Consider the following 16,169-nt stretch of genomic DNA (forward strand, 5'->3'; position numbering starts at 1 on the left):
CCACCGAATTACCGCCGAAGCGGGACCCGCCGCCGAAGTGCAGCCCCCACCGCGTGTCTTCGGGGCACTTCGGTGGTGGGTCCCGGAACGGAAGGACCCCCCCCCCCATGCTGCCAAATTACTGCCGAACACCCAGCTGCACTCCAGCGGCGGGTCCCGCTTCAGCGGTAATTCGGCGGCAGGGGGGTCCTTCTATCCCGGAGAGGAAGGACCCCCCGCCAGCGAAGACCGGGAGCGAAGAAGCTCCGGGGGCCGGGGCCCCGCGAGAGTTTTCCGGGGCCCCTGGAGCGAGTGAAGGACCCTGCTCCAGGGGCCCGAAAAACTCTTGTGGGGGTGGCCCTGTCTGAAGGGACTTCTGCAGAGATTTCCAGCCCAAAGCCTCTTCCTGCAGGTTTTATTGCAGGAGAAGACAAGTTTGCCCAACATTTGTTAACTTTCTTTAATGTGGTAGCTTTCTTTTTTGTGGGTGGGCAAAGCAGGAGTGTCAGGTACATGTATCCTTTTTTACTACTTATTTTCTGGGATAGGTGTAGAATATTCTATAATATAATCTCTGCGCCAGGAATTGGTCAGCTAGTGAACCCCACATATTTAGGACTCTATAGATTAGCAAATATCTTAACTATATAAAAATCTTATTAAATGAACTGTGAGCCTAGAACCCTTTTTTCCTCTGCTGTAGGCATTCTTGGCATTAAATCCAAAATTCAGATTTATTCCTTAGTCCTAATGTCTAGTTCAGGACCATTTCTGGTTTTGCTTTACATTAAAAATAGCTTATTCTATAAATACTTAGGTACTTCAGAATATAAATGCTTTTCTAATATTTTTTTTTAAATAATCTACACATTTATTACATATGGGGCATTGACATTTTAAAGCATAGTTTGACACAAGTTAAATAAGAATTACAGAATCCACAACAGTCTTTGGGTCTTGTGAAAGTTTTTTATCCTTTTTTGTTTAGAATATATTCATACTATAATCCACCTAGAAAAAATAAGACTTGCTTATGGCAGTAAGGTGTCCAATACACTGTGCCTGTGTGAATCTGCCTCAGAGATACACTGCTGGGCTACAGTAGGCTAGGCAGGGAACTAAAGGGAGTTTGTTAGTTTGTATTGTAGGCCATGATCTTGCAAACACTTATGCACCTGCTTAACTTTATGTATGTGAGTAGCTCCATTGATGTCTGTAGGCCTCTGTGCATGTGAAAATGTTTTTAGGATTGGGTTCATTAGCTTCCAACTTGATTTGAGGTATGGGTCCCCCGTTAATATGGACTGTGTTTCCTAAAGTCGAGCTCCCAAGGGTGTTTATACTTCAAAAACGTTGGGTTCTTAAAATTTACAGGCTGGAGCTGGTTGCATACATCTCCCCTCCTCACCCCCCAAGCATAGGTGAGTGATTCACCAATTTGTGGCAGTTATTTGCTGCCATCTGCTGGAATATGGAGGTAAGTTTCTCCCATAAATGTTCATTTACCTCTATAATTTACAAATGTCTGGAGATCCATGTGCAGATCAGTTTCTTTTCTAACTGTGTGTGTGAGACAGCGCACCTCTTCCCTTTTAGTGTTCACCTCAAGAACAGAGTTAGGGCCTTTCCCTGCCTGTTCCTCATGATGTCAATATGGCCAAGAGGCCTTGTGGCGTATAGCTTATAAGCCAAAAGGGACTACTGTGATCATCCAGTCTCCCCTCTTTGTATAACGCAGATCATGGGACTTCCCTGAATTCCTGTTTGAATTAGATCATGTATTTTTTTTTAAAATCCAATCTTTATTTAAAAATGTCCAGGGAAGGAGAATCCACTGGACCCTTGGTAAGCTGTTTCGGTGGTTAATTACCATCACTGTTAAAAAAAAAAAAAATAAAAAAAATTAATGTGCCTTATTTTAGTCTGAACGTGGGCACTCCAGCCAGATCTCCCCTCCTCTTCAGGCTCTAAGATCACACACCACAAGCTATTTGACGGTTTGGTTTCTAAGCTTCGTGGAATGAGAGGTAACGTCTACTCCCACGGAATGAATTTGTCAGGTAAATGTATGGCTCCTATAAGAGAGAACCAAGTGCTCCCTTCCGTGACTGGATGCAAATGTGCCTGCTGAACCTCCCCATAGAGCCCCAAGCATTATATACAAGTTGACATGCAGACTAGTCCATAAGGACTCAAGGTCAGGCTGGCAATTTGTTTTCTCTTACCTAGAAGGGAAAATTACTGCTGCTTAATGTGTGTTACTGGGTATGAGCATGGGGAAGAAATAGTTAATCACTGCCATGAAATGACCTGCTCATTGCCCTCCATTTTTTCCATAGTGAAAGATGCTGTTTATCTGCAGAAATTGCATGTGCAGTATCCATGCAAGCTTCCCTCCTCTCTCCTGGCAGCATGCCTCCCTCCCCCTGAGCTGAAAGGATCTTCCTGCAGGATGAGAGGAGAGTTCATTCTCCAGTTGTACTTAATCCTTGGTTTCTCTGTGCAGATGATAGCCAAAGTGTTAATTAGTGACAGTCATAATGAGATTTGCTAAGGTAACTAGCTCACTTCACTTAGGATACCGAATAGCCAATAGATAGTTACTGGGATGGAACTGAACTGGGGACCTCCTGCCTAATCCGGGACATAGAATTTCATCCAGTTACCCCTGTATTCATCCCAGTAACTTGTGTTTGACTAAAGCATATCTTCCAGCACCAGCCTATCCCAGCCTCAGTGAGCTTCTAGTTTGAAATACACCTTTGTTAATGCTGCGAGCTGAACACTGGGAAACAAAAAAGGATCTCAGCTGATGTTCCAGCACAGATCTGAATGGAATAAATAGGGAGTCAGCCTCTCTCTAATGCTATTAACCCTGCTTACATTTCATCGTGCAGCTCTGCAGGGAACCTCATTACAAAAGCAGTGCCCCCATCCCCGACATTTGCAATGCGTGAGGTATTTTATTTGTTCACAGTCTAGCCCTCCTACGCATTGTGTGGTTATGCTGTGTGTAATAGCGTCACGTTAACTCCCAGTGAGCTGAGAACAATTTCTTTTGAGGGATGACTAATAACAGGAGGAAAATGTCCTGAACAACACACAGTCTCCAGATAGTTGTGATTCATTCAGTGTGATTATAGCGCGTAAGTTTTACTACTGTAAGAGAGGTACAGTTTGCCAGAACGAATTCCCATTCTTTTGTATTTCACACAACGGTAACCTGAGTTTTATTATTGATATTATATACTCTTTTCCCCCCTGATTTTTATTTATTTATTACTGTGGGGGGCTGGGATTTTCCAGGTAGGCCTAGGGAATTAGGCCTCTAACGATTTAAGGCCTCTTTGAAAATTCCTGTCATGGTTCCTCAGACTTTTGGCTGGATTCTGATCTTGGCAACACACACAGGTGGGACTAAGTATCTAATCAGGAGGTCTGGGGAACTCCGAATCAGCCCTAATCTTTATCACTGACTGACTTTGTACCGTATTGCTTCTGCTTTTAAAATGTGACAGAGCTGGTTTTAAAGTTTAGCACCATTTTATTAGCAGCAGCATAAATAATATAGTGGGTGTCTAAGTGCTTAACAGAGACCAAGAGTTTACTAAGTAGGAGCCTAAAGTTAGGACTGGAAATCCATGGTTACCAGGCGAGCTGTGCCTTAGACACCTCCCCCCTCCCCTCCTGCCATTTGTCCCCCTTAGGTGACAGGCCTGGCTGCTAACACTTCACTCTGGGTGGGGCTACAAGGTTCAGAAAGTCTCAGACTCTATCTCTGGCCCATAGCCCCCCCAATTAAAAGATTGTGTCAACCTGAGAGGCCCCACGGGGTTTGGCAACTCTAAGGGGTTCCCTTCAGGAACTTGTGACCATGATAAGTTTTGAACAAAACAAAGTGTCTTAAGAACAAAACGTTCTTGCATAGCCGAGCAAGGGTAAAAATGAGAGATCTATATTCATATTTTCCCCCTTAGCCAAACGTTGGTGCATTTAATCTCTTGCAGGCTGGCCTGCTCTCAGCATACCTCTGTCTCTATGTCACTTTACACTGCCTGACACAGACACTCCTGAGCTGTTCCTGCTCCTTCCTAGGGCCAGCATCTCCACAGGTTAGGTTTCCCTTTTGACATTAGGGTTAGCCTTGGGAAGAGTAAACTGTTCTTCACCTTGATGGAGTCAGGTAGGGGGTATTCCCCAATAAACAGCTTCCCTATTGTTTCCTTTAGGATTCTTATCTGCATCGTTTTGCCTTTCCTGCTTGGTTCCTTAACAGCCCTTTGATTTAACTCTAGATGTTCAGCTAGGAGAATATCACACAGGTAACCTGAGGGGCATATAGGGTGACCAGATGACAAGAACAAAATATTGCCGAAGCGCAGGAAGGAAAAAAAGCAAAGCAAAAAAAAAAAAAAGCCAGAGTGCAAAATATCGGGACATACATTGGTCAGGGCTGCCTAGAGGATTCAGGAGGCCTGGGGCAAAGCAATTTCGGCGGCCCCTTCTGTAAAAAAAGGTTGCAATACTATAGAATACTATATTCTTGTGGGGGCCCCTGCGGTCGGGACGTGGGACAAACAACTAAATATCAGGACATCTGGTCATCCTAGGGGCATATGCTACTTATTTAAAAAAATACTACTGCACAACTCCTTTGTTCTCCACACATAGGTAAGAGTCTCACCCCTAGTCTGGCCTTTTTACATGAGAGAAGAGGGCCAGAGATGCATAAAGGGGCCACAAAAGCCCTGGTACAAGCTGGGGAAGGATTCCTCCAACACAGGCACTGCAGATGACCAGCCCCCTCACATTTGTGTAAGAGGCTAGTATTTCAGAAATATGCAGTTCCCATGGACCTTAATGGAGTTAATCAAATTCTCCCCTGGTGCGAGCACAGAATCAGGTCTCCCCTCCAGGAGCTTACAACTTAGGTTAGCCTGACACTGCTAGACACAGGACAAAAGAAGGTTACTTGTTAAGTATCCTCTTGATTCCCTTTGATCTTGGGCTTTCTTTTATTTGAATTAATGTAGATTTGATGAGGTTGTGGGTCATTGCTGGAGAGACTGGGAAGTGGGTTTTGGGGTGGGGTTGGGGTCGTTGAAGCTTGCCTGGGTAAAGTATTGGAGAAGACATTACAAGGAACAGGGGGAGCTTAGCTAGAAATGGCTATGTACAAGATAAGCATCCAACGAAGTGGGTATTCACCCACGAAAGCTCATGCTGCAAAATGTCTGTTAGTCTATAAGGTGCCACAGGATTCTTTGCTGCTATGTACAAGATGTCTGCCAAATAGCACCCATCAACCCAGTGCAAAAAGGGAGAGCCTTGGTTTATATTTTCCAGCAGTAGTGACCTCTGGCTGTTTTGAGTAAGAGTCGACCTACTGATTTTGGCCAAATCCCTCTCTAGAAGGTTGACGTTCAGCATGAATGCCTTCTATTTGTGTATATTTTTACAGGAACTGAGTTGGTGGCTATAGCAATATTTTACCTCCTTTTGGCTGTTTTACCTCCGAGACGGGCAGCGACTGTCACCCAAGTTCTGAAACACCCCCAACAAACCTCACCTGAAAGATTTAAATAGCTAAAATGACAGAAACACCCCCAATTTGGGATGAAAATAAATGCTGAAATTTCCCGGGGGATAGAAATCCCATATTTCTCTCACTTCTAGAAAAGACTCATTAGGTCACTTCATTCAGGTTTGATTCAGTGCAGATTGTTCCATGCTTAATGTCATCTCATTTCTCCTAGTTATACACCCTTGTATGACCCTCAATAACTGCTTTCAATCCTCAGAGCTAATCTTGTATTACATATTGACATACTGTCTCAGGTGGAAGAAGGAAAGACTAGGCCTAGCGGCTGCTGAACTCTGGTTATATAAACAACCTTCCATGGCTGTATCAGATGCAGGTCCTGATATAAGTAAGGCACAGTTGGGCCCCTATTGTCAGTGTTGGTACTCTCAGTGTATAGGAAATCATTGTGCACCATGAATCACACATCTGCAGAAGAGTCACAAATAGACACCTGTACATACAGTATTATCTGTTACAATAAAATGAAAGCTTCACTATGAAGGGAAACATCAGTTTCTGGGGTGTGCTGCCGCTCCTGTGGAAGGCTAACTACAGAATTTTGATCATTCAAAAAGCCCAGAACCAACTGTCCTCATGATACAAGTGCTGAGGCTAATTCTGAGAGAATTGTCAGATGGGACAAGATGGCTGTGCTATCAGCTGTTTGACTAATCACCTACCAAAGCTGTGCTAATGTGGCCATTAAATGTTGCCCTTTTGACCCAAGTGCTTAGCCAAAAATTTAGGGTCTTGTGGAGATATCGGTGACTGAGTCAGGTATTTGTTTGATGCTATCCTGTTTATTACAACAGATGTACATAAAGGCCTGTTACTCTGAACACAGCAGGCATCAAACAGAAGACGACCATTTTGTTGGTCATAGTGTTAGGTAAAAAAGCAAGTCCTTACTCACCTCTCCAGCACCCGAGTTCGTGCGGAGTTGGTATGGGGCTCACAAGTCTGTCAGAGACCAGACAACAATTCGTTGATCAACGGGCTCACACCATCCTTAGCTTACAGAAAAGCTTCGGAGTAAGTGTGGCAAATTTATTAGGGTTGAGCATTAATATTTATACACAGAAGTAAACAAAGTGATTAACAGATTATAATGGTCATGCATAATCAATCAAGATTCTACAGGATAAAACAGGTTAAAATGTAAATTAGAAAAAACAAAGGGGAGATGGCTACTTAAGGGGAGGGGGGTGTCATGAGTAGTTCGCAGGTCAGAGCTTTGATTAAAAGTTTCAGACAGAGACATCAAGTCTGAGTTAAGTTTCAGTTCATCAAAAGTTCAGACCCAACAATAGTTCCAAGACCCTTTGCAGCCATTACTGTACTTAGCCCAAAAGCTCACTCTCCGGGTGTTTTCAGGGCAACATTCCCAGCACTTGTGCTGACTGGGTTGTTGGTTTTCTGCCGCTTCTCTGGTTTTTCTGCCTCTCTTTCACTGACACACACTCCTTCACAAAACAAGAGCTAATGAAGCCCCTGTGCCTGGCATGTGCCTTTGTTTTGGGTGATCACATGTGCCCATCTTAAGGGTGGAGGCTGCTATTGTTTCAACTACCTGGTTATATAGAGGAGCTTAACTATTTTAAATGAAAGGAGGTGGTTACACCCACCAGTTTCAATTACATTTAGCCCAATCCATAACCCCCCTTCCCCACCATCTCAGCTTCACCCATGGCCCTGCAGGAGCCTAAAATAGCGACATCATAAACAACTCATCCCACACAAAGCTGATGTCCAAACCGGAGGACTGCTGGAGCACACTTTGTACTCTCTACAGTTCTATAAATCATCAAAAAGAGTGGGATATGTCAATCCCATTCCCTTTGGTGCTGTTCTACAAAGGTAGCTGGCTGAATCCCTGGAGTCTGATTAAATCTTTCCATCACCACATGGGACTGTGGGTGTGCAGGGTGGTGTGGATCTCTAGAATCTCACAAACCTGCTGAAACACTTTGAGTTCAAAGTTTCTCCTTTGATGTGTGTGTACCTCACCTCTCCCAAATCTAGTAAAGAATTCATTCACTAGGATTCCAACTGCTGCCATGGGCTCTTGGTTCCTTATTGAGTAAGCCTCAGCCATTTTGTAATTTAGGCCCTAGCTATTAACCAATATTGATTGGCAGCCTTTGTCTTAGGCAAAGGCACAAGCACATCAACAGCAATGCACTCCATTGTTGCTTCCACAAGATACAGCTTCATGGAACGAACTCTCCCTGTCTTAAGTGGAACCCTTCTTCTCAACACACTGCCCAAGGTACGATGGTGCAGGTATTTTTACTGCTAGGTTGTGTACTTTCAAGTCATTGTTGCAGCGTTTCCCCAAATTAATGCTGTTTTCTCCTTTTAATAAAAGACTCAGTTAGGCCCTGTCTACACTACAAGACTATTTCGAATCTACTTAAGTCAAATTTGTGGATTCGACCTTATGAAGTCGAATTTGTGTATCCACAGTAAATACACTAATTCGAATTTCTGAGTCCACATTAACAGGGCCGGCATCGACTTTTGAAGCGGTGCACTGTGTGAAGCTATCCCACAGTTCCTGCAGTCCCCGCTGCCCATTGGAATGCTGGGTAGAGCTCCCAATGCCTGCTGGGGGAAAAAATGTGTCGAGGGTGGTTTTGGGTAACTGTCGTCATCAAACCGTCAATCACGCCCTCCCTCCATGAAAGCGCCGGCGGGAAATCTGTTCGCGCCCTTTTCTGGTCGGTTACAGCGTGGACGCCACAGCACTGCGAGCATGGAGCCCGCTGCGATCATCGCTGCACTTATGGCCGTTGTCAACTCCTCGCACCTTATCGTCCACCTCTTCCACAGTCAGCTGCTGAGAAATCGGGCGAGGAGGCTCCAGCAGCGCAGTGAGGAGAGTGGCGCAGACCTCTCAGAAAGCAGGGTACGCCGCGCAGTGGAGATCATGGTGGCAATGGGTCAAGTTCATGGTGTGGAACGGCATTCTGGGCCCGGGAAACAAGCACGGACTGGTGGGACCGCATAGTGCTGCAGGTCTGGGATGAAACAGAGTGGCTGCGAAACTTCAGGATGCGTAAGGGCACTTTCCTTGAACTCTGTGACTTGCTGGCCCCTGCCCTGAAGCGCCAGGACACACGGATGCGAGCAGCCCTGAGTGTGCAGAAGCGAGTGGCCATAGCCCTCTGGAAACTTGCAACGCCAGACAGCTACCGGTCAGTAGCGAACCACTTTGGCGTGGGCAAATCTACCGTGGGGGTTGCTGTGATTCAAGTAGCCCACGCAATCGTTGAGCAACTGCTCTCAAAGGTAGTGACTCTCGGAAACGTCCAGGTCATCATAGATGGCTTCGCCGCGATGGGATTCCCAAACTGCGGTGGGGCTATAGATGGGACTCACATCCCTATCCTGGCACCAGCCCACCAGGCCAGCCAGTATATTAACCGAAAGGGCTACTTTTCAATGGTGCTGCAAGCACTGGTGGACCATAGGGGACGTTTTACCAACATCTTCGTCGGGTGGGCGGGCAAGGTTCATGACGCGCGTGTGTTCAGGAACTCTGGTCTGTTTAGACGCCTCCAGGCAGGAACTTTCTTCCCGGACCACAAAATAACGGTTGGGGATGTGCAGATGCCTACAGTGATCCTCGGGGACCCAGCCTACCCGCTAATGCCCTGGCTCATGAAGCCCTATACAGGCACCTTGGACAGTGAGAAGGAACTCTTCAACTACCGGCTGAGCAAGTGCAGAATGGTGGTGGAGTGTGCTTTCGGACGTCTTAAGGGGAGGTGGCGGAGCTTACTGACTCACTCGGATATCAGCGAAAAGAATATCCCCGTAGTTATTGCTGCTTGCTGTGTGCTCCACAATGTCTGTGAGAGCAAGGGCGAGACCTTTTTGGCCGGATGGGAGGTTGAGGCAAATCGCCTGGCTGCTGTTTACGCTCAGCCAGACACCCGTGCTGAAAGAATATCCCAGCGGGAAGCGCTGTGTATCCGGGAGGCTTTGAAAGCAAGTTTCCTCAGAGAGCAGGGTAACCTATGACTCTCCACTTGATTTTAAGAGAAGCTGATCCTGGGCCTGTGTCTCTATGTGTTGAGTGAGATCTGCGGTTACATACCCCGTTCTCCAAGTTTCCCCCACTTCCAAAACACGTTTTAAAACAAATTAAACGGAACAGTTATTAATAAATCTTTCTTTTACTTTGCATTTCTGTTCAGGGTTTGAAACATGGATGCATACTGTGCTGGGTACGGTGTGCACTGATGTACAGACCGCTTGTACAATACAGGACGGACAGCCTCCTGCTCCTACATAGGTCTCTGGGGTGGGGGATGGTTTCAAGTGGTTGTGCATGTAGGGGTGGGTTTGCAGGAAGGGGCGAGTGGTGCCGTCTTTGGATAGGGATTTGGATGCAGGCTCTGGGCTGTGGGTTTGGGCGTAGGAAGGGGTGAGGGGTGTGGGGGAAGGGTGAGTATCTGTCCGTGGATGAGGGCTCTTGTTGGGGCTCAGGGCAGCGGAGAGGATCGCGCCTACGGTGGAAGTGCATGGTAAGGGCAGCATGCCTTAACATTAGGGGGTGGCAGGCGCTAGGACCGTGGACAAGCGTACACATCACAGAATGACCCGGGGCAGCATACACCACACAGAGTGACCCTGGTGACTACTGACTGCAGTCTGTGTGTGCCCTGCAGTTGATCCTGCCCCCGATAGCCTACATTAGCAGGGTACAGACTATCTCGTGCAATTATAAATCCCCTGCCCCCCCCCTACATACACAGAGTCTTCTGACACGAAAGACGTGACGGAAAGAGTGAACAACAGCAAACAGCTTTTATTAATCTACTACATAGTGGGGTGATGAAACTTGGATTTGGGACTGGGTGATCCTGTAAGGGAAGCGCTTCTACACAGTTATAGCGTCAGAGGTGTGTGGTACATTAGCACTCAGCTGTGGTGCAGTGACAGTTCTCACGGCCCCTACTGCCCCTCCGTCTTGTAATTTTCGGTGAGGGGGGGACAGGACTTCTTGGCGTTGGAGGGTGGTTGCAGATACAGTGCAGGGGGGCTCTCTCCTCCTGCCTGCGGTCCTGCAGAACATCAACAAGGCGCCGGAGCGTGTCCGTTTGCTCCCTCATTAGCCCAAGCAGCGTTTGAGTCGCCTGCTGGTCTTCCTGCCGCCACCTGTCCTCCCGTTCGCTGTGTGAGCACTGGTACTGCGACATGTTCTCCCTCCACTGGGTCTGCTGGGCCGCCTCGGCTCTGGAGCAGGCCATCAGTTCCGCGAACATCTCGTCCCTAGTCTTTCTCTTTCGCCACCTAATCTGAGCCAGCCTCTGCGAGGGGGATGCCGGGGCAGTCCGGGAAAGAGCAGAAGCTGTGTGATGGGAAACAGTAAGTGATTTCCTTGAACAGATACATGTTTGCGAACAGTGAACACAGTCTAGTCAGTTTCTCTGAACAAGACCATACAGGGCACCAAGTTCCATGAGATCTCAGGACAAGTTCGAGATTTCGGAATACGCTCTCATTGGCGGCGCCATTGCACAGGAGAGCGGACAAGTGGGGAGAGACAGCTGAATCCGTTTTGCAGACAGTCCTGGTAAGCCTTAAAGTAGATAATGCTTATCAGTTAGTGGATAGCTGTGCTCTCCTGCTAAAGGCAATCTGGAAAGCAGAAAGGCTGAGCCTTTTCCAGCCCCTCCCGCCAGTGCACGGGAAAGATCAATGTATGCTTGTTCTCTGTGGCCTCCAGCATGTGGCTGTTAAGCGAGGGTCGTTGTTATGCAACCTAATGTTAAACCATTAACAATAGTAACAATACACTAATTGCCCTACTTAGATGCAGCCTTTCCAGAACGACATCACCCTGAGGCGGGTCACTCGTAGTCAGAAAGAGCGGATGATAAGGGAAGCCCTGCACAGACCAGGACCATATGCAGCAATGCTGGTGGAGGCGATGATTCCTCTCTACATTAGGATGTCCTGGCGCGGAAGAGTGTGCTTCCACGGAGCACCCAATAAGGCACCTCTCCCCAGGAACCTCCTGCGGAGGCTTTTCGAGAAGCTCTCTGAGAGCTTTGTTGAACTGTCCCAAGAGGATTATTGTTCAATCCCTATATGTGTGGACCTACTATTTATATAGTTTGACATTGAACATTTTTTATATAGTATTTCTATTTTTTCTATACCTGTTTTTTAAAAAATAAATGTTTCCATGTTTATAGCACTTACCGCCTGATCCTTCACCTGATTCTGAGTCCGGGTTAATGGGCGGGGACGGTTGGTAGGGGATCTCTGTGAGGGTGATGAAGAGATCCTGGCTGTCAGGGCAAGCGGTATTGTGTTCGCTGTCGCCTGCGCCGTCCTCCACAAACCCTTCCTCATCTTCCCCATCGGCGAACATCGCCGAGGAACTGTCCAGGTACACTATGCCATCCTCAGAGTCCACGGTCACTGGTGGGGCAGTGGTGGCAGACCCACCGAGAATGGCATGCAGTGCCTCGTAGAAGCGGCATGTCTGGGGCTGTGCTCTGGAGCGTCCGTTTGCCGCTCTGACTTTTTGGTAACCTTGTCTCAGGTCCTTGACTTTCACGCGGCACTGCATCGCATCCCGGCTGTATCCTTTGTCTATCATGGCTTTGGAGACCTTCTCGAAGGTCTTTGCATTCCGCTTGTTGGAGCGCAGCTCCGAGAGCACAGACTCCTCGCCCCACACAGCGATCAGATCCATGACTTCCCGGTCAGTCCATGCTGGGGACCTCTTTCTATTCTTGGATTGCCCGGACTCCTCTGCTGGAGAGCTCTGCATCGTTGCAGGTGCTGCGGAGCTCGCCCCGATGTCCAACCAGGATGTCAGATTCAAAGTGCCCAGACAGGAAAAGGAATTCAAATTTTCCCGGGTCGTTTCCTGTGTGGCTGGTCAGAGCATCCAAGCTCGGACTGCTGTCCAGAGCGTCAACAGAGTGGTGCAGTGTGGGATAGCTCCCGGAGCTACTAAGTTCGATTAGCATCCACACCTAGCCTAATTCGAGCTAGCCATGTCGAATTTAGCGCTACTCCACCTGTCGGGGTGGAGTACCAAATTCGAACTAAAGAGCCCTCTAGTTCGAATTAAATGGCTTCCTGGTGTGGACGGTTGAGCAGTTAGTTCAAATTAATGCTGCTAAATTTGACTTAAAGTCCTAGTGTAGACCAGGCCTTAGACTCAGTGATTCTGAGTGGTGAAGTAGTGTCTCTTAAAGGGGCCCAAGGGTTCAGGTTTCCCCAATTACTGGGTAGGGTCTCGAGCCAGTCCTGTTTTGTATTATTAAGAGGCACCTCTAGATATTGAACCCAGCCCTTATTGCTGATTACCTCACCCAGCAGAAGAGTTACGCTGGTTAATCAGCAGCACCTGCATGGTGAGGGGAACCCCCAACAATAGCTGCAGGAAGGAGTGAGAGGTTCTGTAGCACTAATAACAACCCTCCTCCTACATAACTAGCTCAGATAATGAGACCTGAGGCACATCTGCTAGCAGTGCTGCATCCACTCCTCCCATCTCTGAGTCACTGGCTGAGTCAGCTCTGTTTGCCACAACTGCAAAGAGGACTGTTGTTTTTTTTTGGGGGGTTTTTTTTGAATTAGTCAGGCACAGGTGGTAGCAAAACCTCCTCCGCCGCAGTGGCTAGAAATGAACTCTTTTTTTCAAGATCTCCTAGACAAAATGGGAACAGGTGCTGCTTGGAGTCCGTGTGTACTAGACACCCATGCTGAGCCCATCAAGGAACCCCGGTGTGGTAAGCACAAATATGTGCCCCATTCTGCTCTCATTGAAATCAGTGAGAGTCAAGGGGTGTGACTTTGTACCAAAATGAAACCTACTTACAATATCTGGGGCCACTAGTGTGGCACCCACCTCTCTCCCTCCAGCCATGTGACCTATGGGAAAGAATCTGCAGGGTGGAATGAGCCAGAGGCTAAAGCTAGCAGAGCAGCTGCAGAAGCAGTTTAACCAGAGACTGATGGACACTAACAGTGTTGTCAGACCCTTTTCTGCAGCTTTCATGCTGAATATTCTCTCCCCTGTGCTGTTGGCTCCAAACTCCTTCCTCCTTTTGTCTTTCCAATTAGCTAATCCCCTCCTAACAAACCTCACCTGAAAGATTTAAATAGCTAAAGTGACAGAAACAACCGAAGTTGTGGCACTAGCATGTCACTTGCAGACCATCCCACTGTTATAATCCTAGCCTCTAACCAATGTCTGGTTAGATTGTAAGCTCCTTGTGGCAGGGAACCACATCTTCCTCTGTGGTTGTACAGCACCTAACACAATGGCCATTCTGCATTGGCCCCCAGGCACTATTGTAATAAATAGTCTGGCAATTTTATTTATTGAGCCTGAAAAGAAATGCAGCCTCCAAAAGCCTATGACATGGGATAAAGGAAGACTTAAGGATGAGATGTTTCAAAGCTGTCGAGGGAATTTAGCCTATACCATCCATTGAATGAATGGGAGCTGCATGGCTAAATCCTCTAATGAGCTTTGAAATATTCATGTTTTTAGTCAAGTTGCTGGTAGACAAACTATCAATCAGCTGCAACAGATCCATGCAGAACTGTGGGGGAAATCAGCTTTTTTAATGAAGGGGAGCACACAGTAAAACTGTTTCTTAATGTGCACTAATTCTGCAGTGGGCTGATGTGAGCGCTGGTAACAATTGCATCTCTGCATGTTAGAGGAGGGGTTGCCTTGAGGAAACATCAGGTGCTTTTAAATGAATTGGCATCACTAGCCAGTACCTGCCAGACTATCCTTCATGCCAAGGCATATGCTATATATTTTGGTTACCTGTTTCCAATGAGTGAGATTCACAATTTTATTTTAGGATCAGGTCCTCAGCTGGTGTAACCTGGCATAACTCCATTGACTCCTCTCTATATATCAATGAAGACTTTAAGTAAGAAAAGGTGCCAAAGCAATTCAAAAGCACTTAAGTGACTTAAGAACCTAAGTCCAATTTTCAAAAGTGATTTAGGCACTTTGGCATCTAAGTCTCAGTTTAAAGCAATGGAACTTATGCTCCTAAGTGTCAGTCACTTTTGAAAATGAGACTTAAGGTTGGTCTAAACCTAACATTTAGTTCGGCCTAGCTACGTTGCTCCGGGGTGTAAAAATTCACACCCTGAGAGACATAGTTAAGCCACCAGCGTCGACATTGCTAGCTCAACAAAAGAATTTTTCTGTCAACCTCACTACTGTGTAGTGAGGGGACGGATTTACTATAGGACAGAAAAATCCCTTTAGTCACACTAACAAATGTCTATGCTACAGCTGTAGCATTTGTATTGTCGATATACCCTTTGGTGCATAAGTTCCTTAGGCACTTTAGAAAATTTTATCCTATACCTAAAATTGATCCTGGTAAGGCTCCTCCAGACACCTCTTTCCACATTGACACTTTGTCATTTTCCATTATGTTGGGGTCCAGAATATAGTTTCTAATCCAATTCCAGTCAAGGGAAATGGTAGATTCTCCATCTCCTGAAGTCGTCAGATCAAGACTGGATCCTTCCTAGAAGATATGCTTCAGCCAAGCACAATACTGGTGTAAGTGGATGCAATTCTATGGCCTGTGATACGCAGGAAGTCAGACTGGATGATCTAATGGTCCCTTTTGGCCTTAAAATCTATGGATCTATGCCCTTGTTCTGATAAGCCAAGGTGAATTAATTTTTCATTTAACATTTTGTGAAATGCAATATTTAAGGCTTTATTCTCCAAATGAATATGGAAGGCATCTACTTTCTCTTTTGCCACTCTCCCCACACCCTTTTTTTAAATAGTTACAAATTTAGTCAGATTTTTCTGGCAAGATTTATTCTTCATGACTCTACAGTGCCCTCTGAATTATTACTATTTACCTATTCAGTGATTTGCCCACTCACGGCATATTATTCATTCAATTATTTTCCTGGGGACAGGAGTGAGATTTATGGGGACACAATTGTCAGGTTAATCTGTCTCTCCTTTTTGAAAGTGATTAGTAGTTTTGAAAATTGGAAATGTGCTTTTCCTCAAGTCCTTTTGTGCTTTCCCATTGTTCCAAGATTTGTCAAAAACACTTCTTGTTGGGACTGGAGGTTCACTAGCTACCGGTAATTCCTTTCATATCCTGGGATGCATCATATGCATCAGCTGATTTGTATCTTCAGCTGTGCCAGGTTTTTTGTCTATAGTTGCCTTTACAAGATTGTCCTGCATTACTGACTGTGCTGCACATGGTTTGTTGAGCACAGGTTTATAAACCCCATGGCTGGTTGCTAGCCCTTTGAACAGTAATGTGATAGGAGGAAAGGCTGTCAGAAGAGGAGAGAGTATCCTGGTGGGGAATGCTGCTGGGAAACAGCAAGAGAACAATCCTTATTAAAACTTCAGGAATGATTTGGCCTTACACTGAGACTGATTGCCTTTTATTTAAACCTTGAGCAGCACAGTAGTTAGTTTGCCATCCCTGCTGGTGGAAATGGAGCCCAGCCATGACTGCTGGAACATGAGCCACACTGGAGCCAAATTCTCTGAGATGTGGATGCAATTCCCATTGTGCTAATATAAATATTAGATTGATGGGGGTTATATCTG

This window comes from Mauremys reevesii, linkage group 8 (genome assembly GCF_016161935.1).
Source record: "Mauremys reevesii isolate NIE-2019 linkage group 8, ASM1616193v1, whole genome shotgun sequence".
Taxonomy (NCBI): domain Eukaryota; kingdom Metazoa; phylum Chordata; order Testudines; family Geoemydidae; genus Mauremys; species Mauremys reevesii.